The sequence below is a fragment of the Desmodus rotundus genome, chromosome 10 (genome assembly GCF_022682495.2).
Source record: "Desmodus rotundus isolate HL8 chromosome 10, HLdesRot8A.1, whole genome shotgun sequence".
Lineage (NCBI taxonomy): Eukaryota > Metazoa > Chordata > Mammalia > Chiroptera > Phyllostomidae > Desmodus > Desmodus rotundus.
This window is the reverse complement of record NC_071396.1, coordinates 25,993,032-26,013,553: the sequence shown is the minus strand read 5'-3', so window position 1 is coordinate 26,013,553 and position 20,522 is coordinate 25,993,032. Positions and strand designations below refer to the sequence as shown.

The 20,522-nt window shown below is 45.8% G+C and overlaps 7 non-coding genes across 7 annotated transcripts; all 7 read left to right on the top strand.

The window, feature by feature from the left end:
• The first annotated feature begins 1,868 nt into the window (after nucleotides 1-1,868).
• On the top strand, nucleotides 1,869-1,946 carry LOC112306170 (small nucleolar RNA SNORD115). Its single transcript, XR_002974913.1, has one exon. It is a non-coding gene; the product is annotated as a small nucleolar RNA SNORD115 (small nucleolar RNA).
• Nucleotides 1,947-3,591: 1,645 nt separating this feature from the next.
• On the top strand, nucleotides 3,592-3,671 carry LOC112306174 (small nucleolar RNA SNORD115). Its single transcript, XR_002974917.2, has one exon. It is a non-coding gene; the product is annotated as a small nucleolar RNA SNORD115 (small nucleolar RNA).
• Nucleotides 3,672-5,346: 1,675 nt separating this feature from the next.
• Nucleotides 5,347-5,427, top strand: LOC112306177 (small nucleolar RNA SNORD115). Its single transcript, XR_002974920.1, has one exon. It is a non-coding gene; the product is annotated as a small nucleolar RNA SNORD115 (small nucleolar RNA).
• Nucleotides 5,428-7,176: 1,749 nt separating this feature from the next.
• Nucleotides 7,177-7,257, top strand: LOC112306166 (small nucleolar RNA SNORD115). Its single transcript, XR_002974909.1, has one exon. It is a non-coding gene; the product is annotated as a small nucleolar RNA SNORD115 (small nucleolar RNA).
• Nucleotides 7,258-8,603: 1,346 nt separating this feature from the next.
• Nucleotides 8,604-8,683, top strand: LOC112306171 (small nucleolar RNA SNORD115). Its single transcript, XR_002974914.1, has one exon. It is a non-coding gene; the product is annotated as a small nucleolar RNA SNORD115 (small nucleolar RNA).
• A 1,701-nt stretch (nucleotides 8,684-10,384) lies between these two features.
• On the top strand, nucleotides 10,385-10,461 carry LOC112306176 (small nucleolar RNA SNORD115). The gene has a single exon (XR_002974919.1). It is a non-coding gene; the product is annotated as a small nucleolar RNA SNORD115 (small nucleolar RNA).
• A 1,806-nt stretch (nucleotides 10,462-12,267) lies between these two features.
• LOC112306168 (small nucleolar RNA SNORD115) lies at nucleotides 12,268-12,347 on the top strand. The gene has a single exon (XR_002974911.1). It is a non-coding gene; the product is annotated as a small nucleolar RNA SNORD115 (small nucleolar RNA).
• Nucleotides 12,348-20,522: the final 8,175 nt, after the last annotated feature.

Genomic DNA, 20,522 nt, shown 5'->3' with positions numbered 1-20,522 from the left:
TGTCCAGCATTGTTGAGTTTTCATCTGACTGAGCTTTGACAAACCAATAAGGATACACCTTGCCCGTTGCAAGTATCGTAGGCTTTTGAAAGTGCAGTTGTCTAGAATGTCTTGCTTTCACGTGCTTCATCAGAATCAGTCATCTCCTGTTGCCTGAGAGATACCTGCTAAACATTGGGATGTGCACAAACAGTGACAGGCCCTGAGTGGAGAACAGTTGAAAATGAATGTAATACATGACTAGGACTTAAGCTTGATCAAATTCCGGCGCCCAGCTAGTTGTGTTTCTGGTGAGGAGACACTTGCGTGGCTTCTGAGGGATGTGGTCAGATATAGAAGGGAACCTTGAAGTGCAAGTTCATAGCTGGTGCTTAGGCTCTCGCGTGAAAGCTCTATGGTGGGTGGGATTAGTGTAGAAATATACGGAAATGAGCAAAATGGCAGGCGTCTAGAAACCTGTGTTCCGTGGAGTAAACTGGGGGGGACATCATAGTGTCATTCTGAGCTCTGCCCTGAGCACTGGGTCTTGTCTGGTGTTTGGTATGTGACCCGCTGTTTCAGCAGCAGGGAGGAGCAGACTGCATTGTCTTAATGTGTCATTTGAAATCTCACGTGTTTTTATAGCGGAACCTATTAGGCTGGGTTTTCTGTGTGTCCTAAGTCAACATTATTGAGCCTCTTATGGGGTCCTTTCTCCATGCTATTATTTATTTTTTTATTTTTACACTCATTTACTCATTCTTTCATTCCTTTATTATTTTTACAAATGATTTTTAGCTCAGAAAGGATCAGCATGCATTCATTTCAGTTGTAATATTTGACGGAACAGTAATAGTTTAAACAATGTCTCTTCCTCTTTCTCCAGGTCATTTTCCCAAAAAAGATTTTCATTTTACGCAGTCCCTTTGTGGCTCTCTTTCAGACTTCCTCCAGAACTGGATTGGGGGCTTTTGTAAATTTGTTTGTTTGATTGGTTCGTAGACCTCTTGTGCTTCACCAACATGAGGCCGCTGATGCGCCATTGAATGGTTTGCCCTACACTATGCCAGAGAGAAAGCTGCATTTGCTGAATTGCTGGTAAGCATGCTGTTTAGAGTATTTGAAAATCACTGTTGTATCTTTACTTCATCTTGCACGAGAATGAGGAATCAGGGTGTTTGATGAGGAAACAACTTGCTTTACTTCCTGGGGGATACCATTAGATATGAAAGGGAAGTTTGAAGTACAAGTTCATAGCTGGTGCTTAGGCCCCAAATACAAAGTTTCCGTGTTGGGAGGGGTTTGCTAGAATACAACAAGTGATCAAAATGGGAGGAGTTCAGATTTCTGCGCTCCCCAGAGTAAATGAGTGTGACTTAAAGGTGTTGTTCTGTGGTCCGCCCTGAGCACTAAGGCTCTCCAGTGTTTTCTCTCTGGATATTGTTTTAACGCCAGAGATGAGTAGCATGCACCGTCCTCAGCATTTTGACCCGTGCTGTGTGCTGTGTCGTGAGAAGCATGGGACTTGTCCTTGGGTGTGCTGTGTGCTTGAAAGAATGTTGAGAGTTTTATTGTGTCCGTTGTCTCTCTCCCCCTCTCCCCCTCTCCCTTCCTTTTTTCCTCTTTATTCATTAGTTGCTTCATACATTTTTTGAATAATTGGTACCACAAATAGGAGCAATACATATTAGCTTCGGTCCCAAAATAACAGAATAAAGACTTTAGGTGTTTGACTTTCTACTTTTTCTCCAGGTCGCACTTTAAGAGAAGATTTGTTTGTGGCGTAGAGTTCCCAGGGTACTCATCTTGTCTCAGAGAGATGTGAAGGGAAACCTCTCTGGTGAGTATGTGAACGTGCACTTGTATGGACACGTTCGAAGTGTCTTCTTGGGTCAATGATGAGAACTCCTGTCTTGAAGAGAGGTGATGACTTAAAAATTGTACTTAAAATGTTCACGCTGAGGCCCACTGTAGGTGACAACTCGTGGTACCAGAAAGGGGAGTATTGTTTTCTTCCATAGAGGCGGGCGATTTTCTGACAAAAAGCCAGCTGCCTCTGTTCCATCTCTTCCACTTGAATAAGCCTGCCATGCCCCCTTCTTCCTCGTGGAAGGCTTCCTCCTGGCCACTAATTCCAACATTTTTTTCTCCCGTTGTCTCCTGCAGGGAGACCAAGGGCAAGGTGGTGATCATGGCCTTGATGTCGAAGGTGAGTGGATGTGTCTTGTGTTGGGTGGAGACCAGGAACAACTTGAACGTAAACAGCAGGCTGGCTTTCAGGCAGTAAAGACATTTGTGTGTTGTCGGAACGCCCGGCACTGATGCGGGATAAATTTGGTGACTGGCAGCCTTCAGCAGTGGGACCTGAAAACTGGAGCAGCTCCCTGTCGGTCATGTGTCAGATTCTTGAGAAGGCTGACTTCATCTTCAGTTGGTACCTGAGCCGCTGGCATGTCAGCTGTGCACAGCGTGTTACCCACAGTTCCTGCGTCCCAATGGATGATAAATACGTGGTCAGTGCTGTTAATTTACAAACGGTTGTGTAAACCCAGGCGTGGCGGTGGCCCCCAGAGATGGTCGTGCAGCGGTAATTTTTCCCAGGGCCTTCGTGGGCAGCACTGTTGAGGTTAGAATGGATGCAGGTAGTTTGGACAAAATAGTGACATGTCAACCTAGGCCAGTGACTGAATTGTGGTCTTCAGAAAATAGGTTGATGTTGATTGATCTTTGCCCTCAGTGCTTCACCAAAATCAGGCAGCTGTGGTGCCAGTGATACTGTTTCCTCTGAAGTTAGCATTGCCGTCAGTGCTGCCAGGTCACACTGTGTATATACACCCAGGGGCACAAGGTAGAGAATATTCGAAAATCATGTTGTGTCTTCACTTTGAGTTCATTGAACCAAAGTGAGGCATCCAGTCTTGTATCCATTGAAGAAACACTTGCACTGCTTTCTGGGGGTATGTGGTCAGAAACGTAAAGTAACTTCGAAGTGCGAGTTTATACTTGGAGATTAATCTCCGCGTTGAAGCTTCCATTGTGGGTGGATTTAGCCTAGAATATAAGAAGTGAGCAAGATGTGAGGGGCTTCACGAAGTGAACCATGTGACTGCATGGTGTCGCTCTGTTTCACTCAGGACAGTGGACCCCACAGAGTGTTCTGTCTGACCCAGTGTGCGATCGCCAGGGTGAGCAGTGCACCGTCTTCACCTGTCCTGACCAGTGCCATGTGCTTTTGTAGTGAAATCTGTAAGGCTGGTTTTGTGTGGGTGTTTGTCAGTTTTGTTGAGCCTTTCATTAGGTAATTCCTTTATTATTCACTCATTCATTCAGTTTTGAATGGTGGTTATCACAAAAAGAAACAGAATTCACTAGCTTCAGTCCAACAGTGCAGGAATAGGTGATTTACACAGCTGTTTAATGCTCTTTCTCCAGGTCAAGTTCCCACGAAAGATTGTCATTTGGCCTAGAGCATTTTTGAGTCTGTATGCCGCACTTCTTCTAGAACCAGAAACGGGCAGGTCCCAGCCCTCCTTGGTGTCCTCAGTCCAGTAACCATCTCTGGTGAGCGCATGCACACGTGCAGATGTACAAGCATCTGCCTGAGCCTCTGTTGTGTCCATGATGAGAACTCCCATCGTCCTGAAGGAGAGGATGACTTAAAAATCATGCTGAATATGTTCAGGCTGAGGCCCAGAGTAGATGACAGTGTTGTGACACCATGATGGAGGGTGATATTTCCCTCCAGGGCTATGGGAAGTTTTCTGAGAAAAATCCACATGCCTCTACCCCATCACCACCACGTGTATGCGGCGTGCTGTACCCGTAGCCTTTGATGGTGCCCTTCGTTCATCACAGAAGGCCGTACGTGAGGTCAGTCTTTCCAACTCTTTGTTTCTCTCATTGTGTCTTACAGAGAGACCGTTGTCGACGTGGGAGCTGTGGCTTTCTGTCAAAGGTGGGTGTGGTCTTATCTTGGAGGGAGTCGAGATATAACTTGAATATACCGGGAAGCTTGTTGTCGGGCAGTAAAAGCCGGTGTGCTGCTTTACCCTCAGCACTGAAGCAGGCTGAATTTTTTAGGATTGTCAGTTTTAGGCCTCAGTCCTTACAACTGCCAAGGTGTCTTTCCTATTTGTACTTGTGGACTCTGGAGACGCTTGTTTCTTTTTCTGTGGGGCTGTGAACTCGTATGTTGTCAGTTCGTGCATAGCTTAATAGCCGTACTTCTAACTTGCTTTGTGGATGATTATTATCTTAGTTATTTTGGAATTTCACCAAAACTTTGTACAAAATAACCAGTCGGATGGAGTCTAGATATTGAAGTGCCACAGAGATATTTTCCCATGTGACTTTGTTACAAAGCACTGTTGAGTTTTGAACTAAATAATGAAACTTTGACAAAACAGTAAGTCTTCCCAGTGTTCATTTACAGACTTGTGGGCTTATGTAAATTTGGTTGTGATCGATTGGTCTTTGACCTCTTCTGCTTCACCACAGTGAGGTCACTGATGTGCCATTGACAGTGTTTCCTCTCCGGTCAGGTGGCCCCGACCATGCTAGACAGACAGCATTTGCGCAGTGGGTGGCGTGCAATGTGTTGAGAATATTCTAGAATCCCTGTGTGTCTTTACTTGACTTCACTTTACGTAAAAATGAGGCTCTAGTGTTGTACCATTGACGACACACTTGCCTGGCCTCTTGGGGCATGTGGTCAGCTGTGAAAGGTAACTTGGAAGTACAAGTGCACAGCTGCTGCTTGGGCTCTGGCTAGAAATTCTTCATGGTGTTACGAGGTTTGTGTAGGTTAGAACATATCAAGCGAGCTACATGGCAGGTGTCCAGATATCTGTGTGCCCAGAGTAACTTGTGTGTGACTTCATGGTGCCATTCTGTGCTACCCTGAGCACTAGGCCTCCCCCAGGGTTCGGTGTGAGATGCAGTGTGTTAGCACCAGGAGTGAACAGTGAGTGAACTCTTCACCTTTGTCCCATGTGTGCCGTGTGTTGCTGTAGTGGTACACAGCACTGGTGTTTGCGTTTCTGTGCTTGAGTCAGCATTGCTGGTTCGTTTGGTCATTTGTTTACCTATTAGTTATTCACTCATTCTTTCATTTAGTCATTCATTCGCTTTTGGAATGATGGTCACCACTGAAAGGAGCGAAATCCTGAGGTTGAGTCCCAATGTTGATGGAAGAAACAGTTGAGAAAGATGTCGTTCCCTTCTGTTCCAGGTCACGTTCCCAAAATCGGTTTTTCTTTGTCCAAAACATCCCTGGCTTTCAATCCCACCTTGGCATCCTCAGTTCCAGGTCACATCTCCGGTGAGTACGCATGTGCAGACAGGCCCCTGCCTGCCTGTGCCTGCGTTAGCTTAGTGATGAGGACTCATACTGTCCTGAAGGAGAGGATGACTTAAAAATTAATGCTCATTATGTTCATGCTGAGGCCCAGAGTGGGCGATGGTCTTTGGCGCCATGATGGGGACTGTTTTGTCTGGGTGCAGCCTTTTCTTGAGGGAGTCCCATGTGTCTGCACCCCATCACTTCCCTGTGACCTAGGCCTGATGTGGTCGTGGCGTGGGCTGTGACGGAGTCCCCTTGTGTGTCACTGAAAGCCATACATTAGGCCAGTCTTTCCAACACCGTGTTTTTCTCCTCGTGTCTTGTAGGGAGACCATGGCCAAGGTGGTTGCCGTGGCCTTTGTGTTGAAGGTGGATGGAGTCTTTGGGATGGAGACAAGAGACAACTTTGAAAGTAACAGGAAACTTCTTTCCAAGCAATACATATGTTTGTGTGCTGCTTACCCTTCAGTATTGAAGCAGGCTAAATTTTTTACAACATTGAGTTTTGGAAATTGGACCTTTACACTCCAAAGGTGACCTCCCTATTTGTAATGCAGGACTTTCAGTGGCCACTTTCTTTTTCCGTGGGACCCTGAACAAATCTGGTGTCAGCTGTACCCCAGCTTGTTACCCATAATTCTCATATGCTTACTGGGTGATCAATACCTTCGTTCATTTTGGAATTTCACCAAACCTTTGTGTAAAAGATAACTGTCCCACGGAGAACAGAGATCAAAGTGTGGCGATTGTGTTTTCCCGTGTGTCCCAGCTGGCAAACAGCATTGCATTTGGAGGCGCAAACAGTGCAGCTTTTACAAAATGATAAATCTTTACCATGTCCAAGGTCAGATTCATGGGCTTCTGTAAACTTGGCACAACTGGGTTGGTTCTTTGACCCTTTGTGCTTCACCAAAATCCAGTCACTGAGGTGCCATTGATAGTGTTCCCTGTCCAGTTATGTTGTGCTAAGCCCCAGTAGGTGCACACCCGCATTTGCACAATGGGTGATGGGGCCCATGTTGAGAATAGTGCAGAGTCACCGTTGTAGCTTACTTGACTTCATTTTCACCAAAATGGCGCTCGGGTTGTGCAGTCACTGAGGAAACACTAGCATGGCCACTTGGGCAGTGTGGTCAGGCATGAAAGGGATCTTCGAAGTGCAAGTCTGTAGCTGGTGCTGAGGCTGTGTCTTGAAAATTTCTGTGGTGGGTGGGTTCGCCTCAAATATAGCATGTGCGCCAAATGGGAGGTGTCCAGGTGTGTTTCCCAGTTTACACTGTGGGAGACGTCGTAGTGTTATTTTGTGGTTTGCTCTTAGCAGTAAGGGTAGCCCGTGTTTTGTCATTGACCTATCGCTTCATTGTCAGGGATGAGCCATGTATATTGTCTTCATTTTTCACGACGAATGCTGTGTGTGTTTGCAGAGGAAATCACAGGACTGGTCTTACTGTGTGCTCTTGCATCAGCAGTGCAAGCATGTTCTGGCTTGTTTCGTCATTCTTTGTGCTTTCGTCTTTTGTTCTTTTTCCATTCTTTCTTCCTTCATTGGTTCTTCCTTTTGTAGGTTATCTATTATTTTATTTTCCATGATTATTACCACATAAAAGACCAACATTTAGTAGGTTCAGTCCTGATGACAATAAATAGATTAGACCATCTGCCTTTCTCTTTTTCAGGTCGTTTTCCAAGGGGAGAGTTTTGTTGGGCCTGGACTTACCAGTTGGCTTTCTGTCGGGCGTCTTCCAGAACTAGAAAAATACAGATCTCAAGTCTCCCTTGGTGTCCCCCATTCCAGGAAACGTCTCTGGTGAGCATGTGATGTGTTCTTGTATGCATGTCAGGAAAGTGCCTTCGTTGGGTCAGTGATGAGAACTCATACTGTCTTGAAGAGAGATGATGACTTAAAAATCATGCTCAACAGGATTACGCTGAGGCCCAGTGTAAGGTGACAGCCTTGTGCCACCATGGTGGGGACTGATTTCTGGAGGTAGCAGTTTCTTGAGGGAGTCCCATGTGCCTCCACCCCACTGCTTCCCTATGCATGCAGCCAGCTCGTGGTTATAGGCTTTGATGGTGACCCCTTGGGTCTCATGGAAGGCCACACAAGGGTCAGACTTTCCAACTCCTTGTTTCTGTAATTGTGTCTTGCAGCGAGACGACAGGCAACGTGGTAGCCATGGCCTTTATGTAGAAGGTGAGTGGATGTCTTTGTCTTGGATATAGACCAGAGACAAAGCAATGAGGAGGTTGTAGTCAGGCCATAAAACTTCCTTGCGCAGGTTTACCCCCAGTACTGAAGCTGGCTAAGTTTTTTCTGATTCTCAGTTTTAGAAATGGGACCTTCAAACTCCGAAGGGGTCCTTCCTATTGGTAATGCTGGACTGCAAGGCGGCTACTTCCTTTTTCCATAGGATCTGGAACGATCATGATGTCAGTCTGTGCACTGCGTTTTACCCACAATTCTCATGTGCTTTAATGTATGATCAGTATCTTGGTTAATGTTGGAATTTCATCAAACCTTTGTGGAAAATGTAACCATGCCAGTGGAGTCCAGGGATAGACGTGTTGCAGTATTTTCTGCTGCAAGATCGTTGGCAGACACTATTGAGTTTTGGATTAAATAATGAAGCTTCGACAAAACGATAATGCTTCACCATGTCCGCTGACAGATTCATGGGCTTCTGTAAATTTGGTAGTGATCGATTGGTTCTTTCACCCCTTGCTCTTGACCAGAATCTGGTGGCTGATGTGCCATTGATACTGTTTCCTCTTTGATTAGGTTGCCCTAAAACATGGCAGGTAGATATCCACACTTTCCCAAAGGGTGATAAACTTGGTGTTTACAATATTTGAAGAACATTGCTGTATCTTTACTTGGCTTCATTTTACCTCAGAAGGTGGCATCTGGTTGTGTGTGTTGAGGAAATACATGCTTTCCTTCCTGGAGGGAGTCATTCATTTTTTTAATGATCTTTTTTTGTATTTATTCCTTTATTCATTAATTTTCAAATGATCATTATCACACAAAATAGAAGTATGCATTAGCTCAGTCCCAAGAGTGATGTAATGCATGGTTTCCATGGGTGTTTCTTCTCTTTCTCCAGGTCATTTTTCCCAAAAAGACTTTTGTTTGGCCTAGAGCCTTTCTGGCTCTCTCTGTCGGGGTTTTCCCATCGTTGGAAACGTGCAGATCCCAAGCCCCGCATGGTACCCCCAGTCCAGGACCCGTCTCTGGTGAGCACACGCGTGTGCATTTGTACAGATGCCTGCAGGTGCCTCCATTGGGTCAGTGATGAGAACTAACATAGTTCTGAAGGAGAGGATGACTTAAAAATCATGCTCATTATGTTCACGCTGAGGCCCACAATAGGTGACAATCTTGTGGCCCCACGGTAGGGGACTGTTATTTCTGGAGGCAGGATTTTGTTCCGGGAATCCCACGTGCCTGCACCACATCACTTCCCTGTGACCACGGCACGGCCAGCTCATGTTCGTGAACTTTGATGGTGCCGTTTTACAACTTTTCTGTTTCTCTCGTTGTGTCTTGCAGGGAGACCATGTGGCAGCGCGGTGGCATGGCTTCAATATTGAAGGTGAGTGGGTGCGTGTGGTTCTGCATGGAGACCTCGGACCACATGAAAGTAAGTGGGACGCTGCCTTTTAGACTCTTACGACATTTTCCAGCTGCCTTAAATGTCCATACTGATGCAGAATAAATAGTTTGACTGTCAGTGTTAGGGACTGAGGCTCTAAAACTCAAAGAGATTTCCTTTCTGTCCGTAGTAAATTGGAGAAGAATGCTGAATTGAATTGTCATGGGGTCCTGGGGAAGGGTCTTGTCAGTCTGTGCCCAGCCTGATGCCTGCCATCTCACATGCTGGATAAACATCATGGTCAGTGTGGGAATCTCACACAACCTTTGTGTAACAGTGATCATGAGGATGGCATCCAGACATGCAATAACGATCCCTTCCCATGGGCCTTTGATGCCCCCACAGTGTTGAGTGTGAGTGTGTGCAGGAGGGCAAGGCGTCACCACGTCCATGGACGGATTCATGGGCGTACGTAATTGTGGTGGGCTTCGACTGGTCTTTCGACTTCTTGCGATTCACTGAAAACAGGCCACTGGTGTGACAATGATAGGGCTTCTCCTCTGATAGGGTGGCCCTGGCCAGCAGTGTCTGGCCTGCGGCCTGCAAGCCATGTGCAACTCAGGATGGCTGTGGGTGTGGCCAAACACAGATGGTAACTCAAACTACTTCAAATAGGATCAAGTTTGTGATTTCCTGTCACAGTGTATTTAATGTGTGGGCCAAGACAACTCTTCTTCCAGTGTCGCCCAGGGACACAAACACATGGACACCCCCACATGACACCCTGCACACACATGCATCAGCACAGACAGACGCACAGCGCTGGGCATGTTTGAATGTCACTGCTCTATAATCACTTTTACTTAAGTGCACCCAGTTGATGTGTCCGGTCAGTATCCAGTGAGAAATCACTTGATGTTTCTCACTATGAACGGGAACACGGAAGTGCAAGTTCAGAGCTGGAACTTAAGCTCCTGTGCGAGTTTCCATGGCGGGCGGGGTTTGCCCACAATACATAGTAAGTGAGCGCAGTGAGAAGTGCCCCGATACCTATGTTCCCCACAGTACACTGTGTGTGGCCTCATGATGTCGTTCTGTGGCTTAGCCTGAGCAGTAGTCCTCGCCCAGTGTTCTGAGTGTGGCCTGTTACTCATGTGTTATCCATTCATCCTTTCTGTGTTGGCGTGACTAGTACCACACAAACCCTGCATGTATTAGTTCAGTCCCAGGATCGATGGAATACTTAGTTGTGACGGCTGTTTTTTCTCCTGTTTCTTCAGGTCATTTACCTAAACAAAGGTTTTTGCTCTCATGCTTCTTGAGTGCCCCACGTCAGGCTGCTTCCAGAACTGGGAAAGGGCAGGTCGCAGCCCCTGTTGGTGTCCTCAGTCCAGTCCCCAGTCCAGGATCCACCTCTGGTAAGCACGCGCACACATGTGCTGGTGTGCAGGTGCCTGCGTGAGCCTGTGTTGGGTCAATGATGAGAACTCACTGCCCTGAGGAGATGATAGCTCAAACACTATGGATAACTCGATTACGCTGAGGCCCAGCATAGGCAACAGTCTTGTGGCACCATTTTGGGGAGTGTGATTTCCCACAAAGATGTGGGATTTCGTTCTTGAGACAGGTACTTTCATGAGGCAACCCCAAGTGGCTGTACCTGATCGCTTCCCGTGAACAGGACCTGCCTGTGGTCACAGGCTTTGATTGTGCCCCATGGTTCCTCATGGAAGGTCATGTCCAGACGAGTCTTTCCAACTCCGTTTCTCTTCTCTGTCATTGTGTCTTGCAGGTAGACAACGTGGCAAGGTGGTGGTCGTGGCCGTAAATGTTTCAGGTGAGTGGATATCTTGTGTCTTTGGTGGAGACCAGGGGCAACTTGAAAGTAAGCGGGCGGCTTGCTTTTTGGCAGGAAAGTAGTTTCTGCGCTGTTAACCCTCAGTAGTGATGCAGGCTGATTTTACTACTGTCTGTGTTTAGGAATGGGGCCTTTAAATCGCCAAGGATTTCCTTTGTGTCAGGAACGAATCAGCCTCTGAGGGGGCTGATTCTGCTTCCGATGGGGTCCTGAGCAAGTGTCACGTCAGGTGGTACACAGCTCGTTACCCACGGTTCACTTGCCCTCGATGGGTGATAGATGCCATGGTCAGTGTTGGAGTTTCAGAAACATTTGTGGAAAACATGACCAAACTGGAGGTGTCCGGAGATGAAAGTACAGTGATACTCTTTCCCATGGGCCTTGGTTGCCCAGCTCTGCTGAGTTTTGGGGTAACTGAATGTGAGCTTTGACAAAACTGTAAGGCTTCACCGTGGTTGTTGAGAGTATTGTGGGCTTTTAACAGTTTAATTGTGCTCGATTGGTTCTTTGACCACCTTTGTTTCTCCACGTTCAGCACGCTGCTGCACCACTGGTGTTTCCCTCCCCGGTGAGGTCGGCTGCCCTGAGTGATGCCGGGGAGAAATCCGCCTTTGCTACAGTGAGGGGGTGATTTTCAGAGTGTTCAAAAATCTCAGTTGTGACTTCACTTCCACTTGAATTTGTAAAAATAAGGCTCCAGTTTATCCGGTGGGGAAATACTTGCTTGGCTGCTTGGGGCATGTGGTGAGCTATGAAAGGGAACTTCGAAGTTCATAGCTACCATTTAGGCTCTGTATTGAAAGTTTCCATGGTGCGTGGGGTTTGATAGGAATATAACAAGTGAGCACCATGGGAGGTGTCCTGATGTCTCTGTGCCCTTGAGTAACTTGCGTGAGGCGTCCCTAGTCATTTTGGGTTCCACCCTGAGCATCAAGGCTCACCCGGTGTTGTGTCAGAACCCGTTCTTTCAGTGGGAGGATGAGTCTTCTGCACTATGTTCCTACTTAATGACGAACACTGTGTGTTCTATAGTGAAAACCATAGGACTGGCTTTCTCTGCTGTGCTCTTCAGTCAGTGCTGTTCAACCTGTTTGGGCTCCATTTCATTATTCTTTATAATTTCCCTTCCTTTCCCTTCCCCATTCCTCTCCCTCAACTGTCCCTTCCTTCCATTTCTTCCTTTCTATATTCATTTGTCTCTTTGTTATTTTATTTCGGAACGACCGTTACTGAAGAGAGAGGATCAACATGCATGAGTTCAGTCCCAAGAGTGAAGGAGTAAGTGGTTCAGTCCGCTGTCTTCATCCTTTCTCCAGGCCACGTTCCCAAAGGAGACTTTTGGTTGACCTAGAGTTTCCAGGGTGTTCTCTGTCAGGATTCCTCCGTCATTGGAAAGGTGCAGATGTCAAGCCCGCCTTGTGTCCTCAGGTCCAGGACACATCTCTGGTGAGTACACCGAACGTGAAGTGATCCACGTGCCTGTCCGTGCCTGCGTTGGGTCAATGATGAGAACTCCTATGGCCCTGAAGGAGAGGATGACTTAAAAATCATGCTCAATATGTTCACGCTGAGGCCCAGTGCAGGCGACAGTCTTCTCTCACTGCGATGGGGAGAGTGGTTTCTGGAGGCGGCAGTTTGATGAGGGACTCGCCCCGTGTCAGCACCCCATCACTTCCCCGTGAGCATGGCCCGCTGTGTTCATTGGCTTTGATGGTGCCCCTCGTTCAACAGGGAAGGCCGTGCACGAGGCCAGTCTTTCCAACTCTTTTTTTGTTGTTGTTGACATTGTGTCTTGCAGTGAGACCGCGTTTCCCACTGGTGGCCGTGGCCGTGGCCGTGACGTTGAAGGTGAGTGGATGTCTGTTGTCCGGGGCAGAGACCAGGGACAACATGAAAGTCAGCGGGAGGCTGGCTTTCAGGGAATTCAGACATGCTTCTGTGCCGCTGTCACCCTCAGTGCTGCCGCAGGCTCAGTTTTGTGTCTGTCAGTTTTTAGGGCTGAGGCCTTAAAACTCGGAAGGTTTCCTTCCTGTCTGTAAGGAATTGGAGTCCAAGTGGGCTCCTTTATTTTTGTATGTGAATGTGAGCAAGTACCATATCAGTGTGCACCCAGCAGTGAGTTCTGCACGGGAGCATAGTGTGTAGCATGCCAGCTGGTGCGGCCATGTGCGCCCTGTTATCCGGGACTGGCTGCAGGTTGCTCTCTCTGAACGGAGAGTCATAGGGAGAGACTAGGGTATAGGGAATTCGTTCTGGAATCGTGACTGAAAATACTCAATTGAGAAAGGCACGAGCAACCGTAAAGAAGTAAACAAGGGAACCCTGTGCACCGGTGTCAAATGACGACACTGGAACTGTTCTCAGTTCTTTGGGGTGTTTAGAACATCGAACGTGTTCTAAGACACTGTGTTTGCGTGTTTTTTTGTCATGTTTTTCTGAGACAAAGGGCTGAAAGCAGGCCTTCCACTTTGGGGAAGAGGGGTGAGTACCCAACTGAGATCTCCTGAAAGTTAAGTTGTATGTTTTGCGGCAGGTCCTGAGGCCTCTGTCTTTAGAGCCTCATTTGGAGACATTTCCGTGATGGGCCCTGTCGCTTAGTAAGACCCTCCCCAAGCTTGCCTCTGTCCTCGAATCCTTTGCATTTCTTCCATTTTAACTCGTTTTTGCTTTGATGGGAAAATGCAGAAATTGAGAGAATGTTTAGCAATTTCTCGTTATTATCCTGATTCAAAATTATCCTGGGGAAAACCAATTGTGCTGAGACATTTTCAGAGGTTTCACCTCTGTTTAGTTATTGTGTCCTGTGAAGAGACGCCACAACTCATTATGTTTCTCTCTCACCTCTGATTGCTGAAGATCTAGTGGGTTAATCGTTTCTCACTTGGACAGCATGGTAAGTCACGTGGTTTCTGTAAGATATAAGATATCATATCTTGAATCTAATCAAAGTGCATGTTTGATTGATTGTTCCTTTTTTGCTTTCAGTTTATATCTCGTGCGAGTGAGATTATATTTTTCTTGGCTTTTTCTGACTTACTGATTCCGCTCAGCATGATATTCTCAAGGTCCATGCGTGTTGTTGCAAATGGCACTATTTCATCTTTTCTCGTGACTGAGTACTGTTCCATCGTGTATGTACCCCATCTGCTTCATCCAGTCCTCTGTCCAAGGTCACTGTGGTTGTCTCCATATCTTGGCCACTGCATAAGTCAGCAATGAACACAGGGCTGCATGTGTTTTTGTGACTAAACGTTTTCAATTTTTCAGGTAGATGCCCAGAAGAGGGGATACGGTAACTGAGTCATACGGTAACTGTATTCTTTATTTCTTGAGGACCCTCCAGACTGTTTTCTGTGGGGGATGCCCCAGTCTACCTTCCCACCAGCAGTGAACACAGTTCCTTTCTCTCCACCGCTTGTTATTACCTGTCTGGTTGGTAATAGCCACTCTAACAGGTGGGAGGCGGTGCCTCATTGTGGTTTTGATTTGCATGTCCCTAGTGGAATTGAGCATCTCTTCATATATTTGTTGGCTGTTTGTATAGCTTCTGGAAAGGGGTCTTTTCAGGTTCTCCGCCTATTTTTAATTGGATTGTGTGTTGTTGGGGGGTTTGGTGTTGAGTTGAATGAGTTCTGTTTGTAGTTTGGATAGTAAGCTCTTGACAGAGCTCTGTTTGCAAGTATCTTCTCCCGTTGGGTTGGTTGCTTTTTTGTGATGTTGGCAGTGCTGTGGCTGTGGAAAGCTCATAGACACAGGTCAGAGAGTGGGGGTGACTGGAGGGAAGGGGGTGGGGGTGGTCGAGGGTGAAGAGGGTTCCACACATGGTGATGGAAGATGATTTCAGTGGGCGATTGGCACACCATGCAAGGATACGCAGACGATGTGTCATGGAATTGTACACTGGAACCCTGTATACTCTCTGTAACCAGTGTAACCCCAGTAACCTTCAACTAAAAAAAGTAACAGGGATGGACACCCTCAAGTGTTGTCAAAGATCTAGTGTGATCAGAACTCGAGCCCAATGATGGAAGAATAGAAAACGGGGAACTGCTTTGGGAGTAGTAAAGTTGCAAGATTTCTTTTGAAACACAAAATAACTAAAATGTCTGTACTGTTGGTGGGTATAAACAGAACATCCACCAACAGGATATGGAAAAGGATGTGTTGGAGCCAGCAGTTGTTGAGAGCTGAAAATACCATGTCAGTATTTGACAGGAAAACTTGAACCATGGGAGCCGGGGGAGAGGGGCCCTTGTATTCCCAGTGGGGGCTGTTGGAGGTCAGGGTTAGGCAGCACCAGTGACCGGTGCCCTGAGGATTGGTAAACTACTTCTTGGCAAAGTTCTGTCACAGATTCTATCATGTTTAGTATTTATTTTTGTGTTAATTTATTATACACTGTTACTTCCATTCATTCTGTAGAACCATAGAAGATAATTTTAAAGAATTGAGCCATAACTTTTAAGAAGTCACAGATCAAAGCCAAAATTTCCTCCAGCAAATACTGAAATAAACTCTGGAGCCTGGGTCATTCACAAACCTTTGGGCAGGCTGATGGATGGTGGGAACAGTCGGGCATTTTTTACTTAAAAAGCATATTTTCAGAAACCTGTATTTGTGTATTATCATTTGTAGACTGGGACAGGCATGCAGGTGGGCTGCTGTGTCAATCAAGAATGTAACCGCATATTGACGCGTACCACGCATGCAGGGCGTGCTGTATCATTGCCCTGCAGTAGTGAGGGTGCAGACAGAGAGCGGAATCACCGGGATGACAGGACCCTCCTCTGTGGTCGTGTCCAGCCTCGTTGCAGATGCTGCTCATTCTGAAGTGTAGTTCTCTTTCACCTGATGGTTTTAAGTTGATAACAATAGAATTACAGATTTTTGTTCTCTTTATGAGCACATCCTTTGATCAAGATTTTACTAGTCACCGGGAAATGCTATTTGAATCATTGAATTTATTTTTGGAAGTTAGTGATCTACTCTAGTTATTTTATATGTCTTTCATATGTTAATTTTTCATGTTCACTCCTAGATTGATGTGGAGGGTTGATGTGGAGGGTTTCAGTCATACTATTTCATATTACTAAGTTCTGTTGGTTTTATAGAGTTAGTATGCACATGTACTTTTTTGCTGATTTCTGTTCATAACCTCATTAAGTTTTTTCTTGTACTCTTCTGGAATTTGATTCCTTTGTAATTATTTACATTATTGTAAAATAGATAATAAACAGATTTGGGGCCTTCTGTTAGACTGTTTTCTACTCTAAATTTCCCTGTAAGCACTTTTCACCTTCCTTAGCAGAAGTTTGGCATTTGCCTCTTTTCCATTCCTTACACAAGTATGTTTTAGAAATCAAGTACTTTCTATGTTTGTTTTGTTTTTGGGTTGTAGGCCAGCGCTCTATCCACTGAGCTACACCTGCCAGGGCTGTTTTGTTTTTGAATTGTGGATTATTTTAAAAGTCATTGCTTAATTTCCAAATAGGCTTCTTCTGTTGGTTGTTATTACTGATACTGATTAAGTCAGTATTATGGGAAAATGTGCTTTCAGTGATGTCATTACTCTTGCAGAGGCCCAAGGTTTGGTCAGATTCCACAGGTATTTCCTTTGTGCTGATGGCACTGTCAGGGTGTAATTACATCACGGTGGACACGGGGTCAGAACCTGCCAGTCGGTTCCATCTTGAAAGTGCCTCGGCTATGTTTGTTCTTGTCGCTAATCAGTGATCTGCGTTGGGCTCGTGGGGTTCGGAGGTCTTCTGAGGGGTGCTTGTGGAAAGAAGTGGGTGGTTTTGGAAGCTTGTAACATTTGCATCTTGCGTTAGTCAGTTTGGATGGTGCATGTGTACTGTGCTCTGCATCTGAGTGCGTGCCGTTTCCTGCACCTGTGTGACGTCGTAATAGGTGTTCTGGGAGAAACGCTGTCTGGATAAACCCTGAAGATTCCACTTCATCTTCATGATATGAATGTGAATCCTGGTCATTGGTACAGTAGTGACAGGGAGGGGTGGACCTGATTAGACTGATTAAAAAGGGTGTTGACATAAAATATTAATGGGAGTGTCTTCCACAGTAGGAGCCTTTAAGACTCTGGTGTCGTGTGTGCTCCTTCCCAGGCGGATTAAGTGGGTTTCATGGCTTTTTATTTCTCGTTCCTGGGTGTTGGCAGTCCATGGTCAAGAACAAACGAGTACAAATAAATACAAAGCTATACGTATATATTTTGGTCCCAGGTTGTAGTCAGTTACAAACACAGGGTCCAAGTGATTTTCATTTAGCTTGATGTTTCCTTAGCTATGGAGAAGGCAGCACTGAATGGATCATAGCCTGTCTTCCTGTTGGAGGGACAAATAGCTACTGATACACTTGTTTTGTGCCAAGCACCCATAAATGTTTATGGCGTTTTCAGATGAGAGACTGTGTGTGTGTGTGTGTGTAGACGTGACACAGAGACACAAGAGCGTCTGGTGGCCTGGGTGCTTTGTGTATATCTTGATGTGGTTGTGCTGACTGAGGTTTACACGTCAGACATGACTTACTCAACTCTGCAGTGGACCCACAGGTCAGGCATTCCTAGTAAACACGGCAGGTTTGATTCTTTGTGGTCACAACATTTCCCGGTTGTTTTTAGGTCAGTGTGTTCCAAGTATACCATCTGCGTGAAGGGAAATCCAAGGTCACTTTCTGCAGGCCAGTCCAAGTATGCAGAGAACTCATCACTTACTTACAAAATGGACCATCAGAGGGTGGCAAAGGGAGCATAATGGAATAGAGACGGGAGATTAAATGAATGATGCTCTTGGTTTGTCTAAGCAGATCTGATAGAAAAATGGGAAAAAAACACATGGCAGGAAAGCATCAATAGGACCCCTTTATTGAGACAGTTTAGCTACTGTTTTTTGTGAAATAGGTATATAGGTGGTTTTCACTAAGTAGAAAAATCAAATGATTTTTCATATTAACTGAGACAGAGAATTAAAGAAGTGAACCCTAAGTGTAGATGGAGTCAAAGTACAGACTGGAGATGCAATCAGCAGGTGGGTACATGGCGGTACTTTACTGTTCTGATGTGTAGGAAACATTGCCTGCGATAGGACAGAGTTTCCGGGAGCAGGTGTATATAGGATGGTTTTGGGGGTTTGGGATTTTTTGTTTGTTTGGTTTTTGGTGTTGATTGCTTTTTGCTCCAATAATCTGTGGCAAATCTTGAAAATCAGTTCCTGCATCAGTATTTCTCTTGTTCTGATGCGTGTGTACGTCAGCACAGCCAGACATGGATCTGCAGAAACACAGGGGGCCGTCACAGTGCCGGCCACAGTGAGCTGAAGCTGAAGGGCTCAGTCTCCTGAACTCCCGTCACCACCCCAGGGGTGGGTGACGCAGTGATAGAAATAGTCCAGTGACTATAAAGTGGGTTATTGCTGATAGTAGTAATATTGAGGAAACGATAAGGAAATCTAGAATGCTTACATGTTACATAATGACAATTGAACCAAATTGTGCTGTTGGCATTAGAATTTTTCTGTATATGTTTTTTCAGTTGATAGTTACTTTGCATTCTGCCAGTTTATTTGCTTATAATCAAGTAGTAATAACACATCACAGAACAGTGCGCTGCAGCTCCCTGTGTCTCTGAAGTTCTTCACATGCAGGGAGAGCCATAAATTGTCTCCAAAATTTAAAATAATTAAGTTAATATAAACTGTTTATTTCTCAGTGGGATGAAATTACAAGTCAGTAAGAGACATGGCTCTTGAAAATTCTTCAGTACTTGGAAACCAGAATTAGCACTTACAACCTATTCATTGTCAAAGAAGATATAAAAATAAATTGTGGGCCTGGGTGAAAAAGGTGAAGAGATTTAGAACATTTAAAGAAAAAACCTCACGGACACGGACAGCAGTATGGTGATGACCAGAGGGAAAGGGGGTGGGGGAGGTGGAAGGGTAAAGGGGACAGGGTGGTGGAAGGAGACCGGACTTGGGCAGGAGAGCACCCAGTACAGTGTGCAGATGATGTGTTGTACGCCTGAAACCTATGTAATTTTATTAACCAATGTTACCCCAGTAAATTCAATTAAAAAGAAAAGAATTTTAAATGTAGTGATGATCGAATCATAAGGGTAAATAAAATTATTTTTTCTCCCATACAAGAGAGAAATAAACTGTATTTTCAACTGAATTAGACAAAAGCATAGCATTCATCACCATTCACAGGGTGCCGGTAAAGCTGTCCTTAGGAGGAAGGGCATAGCACTGAAGGATGTATTTTGGAAAATAGAAAGATCTCAGACCTAGTGACTTTACAGTTGACTCATGAACAACACAGGTTTGAACAGCCTATGTCTATTTTTATGTAGATCTTTTTCAATACATGTACTGTAAAATCCTGTGGAGATTTGCGACAATCGGAAAAAAATTGCAGATGAAGTGTGCAGCCTAGAATTACTTTCTTATAAAAGTCACTTATGGCATAAATGCCCACAGTATGTGTAGATGCTAACTAGTCATAAAACACACACAAACGTTCACAACTTATCAGAACACGTGCACATGCACACGGACATTTACAGCCTGTACGCGGTGCCATTCACCGTCCAGAGACACACAAACGGCTGCAGAGACGCAGCTTTAAACCCCAGCTGCACGCAGCTCACCAGTGCCCGCTGTGCCTGTGTCACCATGTCGTTCGTAGCTCCCGTACTGCTTTTGTGTGGTGCCTGTCACCTGTGTGTGAGTAGTGTGTCTCTCCAAAACTGTGTCACAGCAATCAGTGATCTCTGTGGTTCTCGTGTATTTTTTTTCATTGTGTTCAGTGCAGTACCGTAAACCTTGAGTGACACCACGGGACCCATAGGAAGTGCCGCTGGCGATGCTGGAAGTGCCCCCCAAGAGAAAGGTCGTGACATGACAGGAAGATGTTGAGTTGACAGGAAGATGTTGAGTTGCTTGCTTTGGCCTGTAGATTGAAGGATGCAACGGCGGTCGTCCTGCATTCCAAAGTAATGGCATCCAGCGTGAGGATTATGGAAAAGAACAGGAAATAGGTGAAGCGATCGCAGCAGCTGGGTGTGGCAGGCATGAGAACCTGGCATTTTTGCAGAATACCTTTTCATCTTGGATTGAAAGTGCAGCTTTTGTGTGGGGGCAGGATTGCTATGGAAAAGGCATACTTATAGACTCTGTCTACTGTGATTGAGAAGAAGTGAAGTCTTTGGAGGGCAACGTACAGCACAAGGGAGGTGAAGGATCTGAAATGGGAAAGTTCATGCCTGGGAAGGATGATTTGATCATTTGAGAAAGACGCTGGCTGAAAAAAAAAATGGCAAAAGGACAGAAGCAGCTGCTGACGAGTAAAAGGCAGCAGACGAGTCTTTGGAAACCATGAGAAAACTATGGAGGACAAAGGGTAACTCCTGGAATGGCTTTTACAGGCAGGTGGGAGCGCCCCATTCTGAAGGTGGAAAAATGCCAGAAAGGATGGTTGTTACTAGGACGGTTGTTAGCAAGAAAGAGAAGAGAGCGCCAGGGTGTGAGGCGAGAAGGGATGGGCAGACTCTGCTGTTCTGTGTCAGTGAAGGTGGATTTGCAATCAGGACCACCCTTGTCTCTACAGCTGCTTACCCCTAGCCTCAAAGGCGGGGGGTGGTCACCGCCAGTTGCCAGTCTTGTGGTTGTGCAAGAAGGACTTGGACAGTGAGCTCCCTCTGTTTGGACTGGTTCCATCCGTGCTGTGTCCCTGAAGT